Raw genomic sequence first — 2154 nt, 5'->3', positions numbered from 1 at the left:
CTGGGCTGCTCTGTTTCATCCATAGAATGTCTATTAGGTAGAAAAGAAAATGAAGTGTTTTTATGGTCTGTCTATGTTGACATGAGATGTTGACCACCACTGAGCCGATCCCCTTACAGCTCATACATCCTGGTGTACTTTCCCCATGTCAGAGTAGAACCACATCGCCAATTAGAAAAATCAACAGACATCCATGGATTACCACACTTTTCCAGAGAAAGCCCAACGAACGGCAAATTCAACACAAGGACATTCTTCGAAATCGCAGGGGCAAGGGGAAAAAAGGCTCTCAATGTCTGTATTAGCTTTCCAAGAGAAAGTTATAGTCTGGGCATAACAGCAAATGTCACATCAAGGTGGAGCGTTCCCTCAAATAGGACAGTAGTCTGAACCCAGGAACCTGACTGCATCTCCCACAGCTGACCTACATAAGCTTTTAGAAGCAGTCTTTCAGAAGGAAGTTCAAGTTATGTCACTCTCATACAAAACCAGCAGGCTAAATACTGCTAAAATAACCACTCATACAAAACCGACAGGTTAAATACTGCTAAAATAAACACTTCATACAAAACCAACAGGCCAAATACTGCTAAAATAACCACGTCATAGAAAACCAACAGGCTAAATACTGCTAAACTAACCACTTCATACAAAACCAACAGGCTAAATACTGCTAAAATGACCACTTTATACAAAACCAACAGGCTAAATACTGCTAAACTAACCACTTCATGCAAAACCAACAGGTTAAACACTGCTAAAATGACCACTTTATACAAAACCAACAGGCTAAATACTGCTAAACTAACCACTTCATGCAAAACCAACAGGTTAAACACTGCTAAAATAACCACTTCATAGAAAACCAACAGGCTAAATACTGCTAAACTAACCACTTCATACAAAATAAACAGGCTAAATACGGCTAAACTAACCACTTTATACAAAACCAACAAGCTAAATACTGCTAAAGTAACCACTTCACCCTTGTTGCTTTAGTAATAATAACACTGCTCTGTATTAAGAAGGATGGACCAGTCTGTGCAGGCAATGAGACATTACCAGCTGAACGTTATTTTTTTTTACAATAAGATTTGCAGAATGATAAAGATAAGCTTCAGCTAACCAGTGCCATCAGGGACACTGCCAAGCTTGGTGCCAAGCTGATCCATGGGGAACAACTCAGCGGTAGGAGTTGAATGGGAATGTTATACAGATATAGGATCTTCATTTGAGACAGTTTGCTACAGCAGGAAAATAATCCTGCAGCAACAGGACATCTGATTTATTATGTGGATTATAATTAAATTGGGATTTTTGTAGGTGTTGATAGTTTTTTTGTAAGGAAAAATCTAATCTCAAATTTCAAAGTGGATATTGCAAACATTGAAAGCCTTTTTAAACCACAAATACACTACAAATTGGTTACAGTACATTCGGATTATTAAATTGTTTTTTCCTCATTAATCTACACACACAATACCTCATAATGACAAAGCAAAAACAGTTTAGACATTTTTGCTAAGAAAATATCACATTTACATAAGTATTCAGACCCTTTATTCAGTACTTTGTTGAAGCACCTTTGGCAGCGATTACAGCCTCAAGTCTTCTTGGGTATGACTTTACAAGCTTGGCACACCTGTATTTGGGGAGTTTATCTGATTCTTCTCTGCAGATCCTCTTATACTCTGTCAGGTTGGATGGGGAGCGTTGCTGCACAGTTATTTTCAGGTTTGATCGGGTTCAAGTCTGGGCTCTGGCTGGGCCACTCAAGGACATTCAGAGACTTGTCCCGAAGCCACTCCTGGGTTGTCTTGGCTGTGTGCTTAGGGTCATTGCCTTGTTGGAAGGTGAACCTTTGCCCCAGTGTGAGGTCCTGAGCACTCTGGAGCATGTTTTCATCAAGGATCTCTCTGTACTTTGCTCTGTTCATTCTCCCCTCAATTCTGACTAGTCTCCCTGTCCCTACCACTGAAAAACATCCCCACAGCATGATGCTGCCACCACCATGCTTCACCATAGGGATGGTGCAAGGTTTCTGCCAGATGTGACGCTTGGCATTCAGGCCAAAGAGTTCAAACTTGGTTCCATCAGACCAGATAATCTTGTTTCTCATGGTCTGAGTCCTTTAGGTGCCCAAGCAGGCCGTCA

This window comes from Salmo trutta, chromosome 6 (assembly GCF_901001165.1).
Source record: "Salmo trutta chromosome 6, fSalTru1.1, whole genome shotgun sequence".
Classification (NCBI taxonomy): Eukaryota; Metazoa; Chordata; class Actinopteri; order Salmoniformes; family Salmonidae; genus Salmo; species Salmo trutta.
This window is presented reverse-complemented; position numbering follows the sequence as displayed.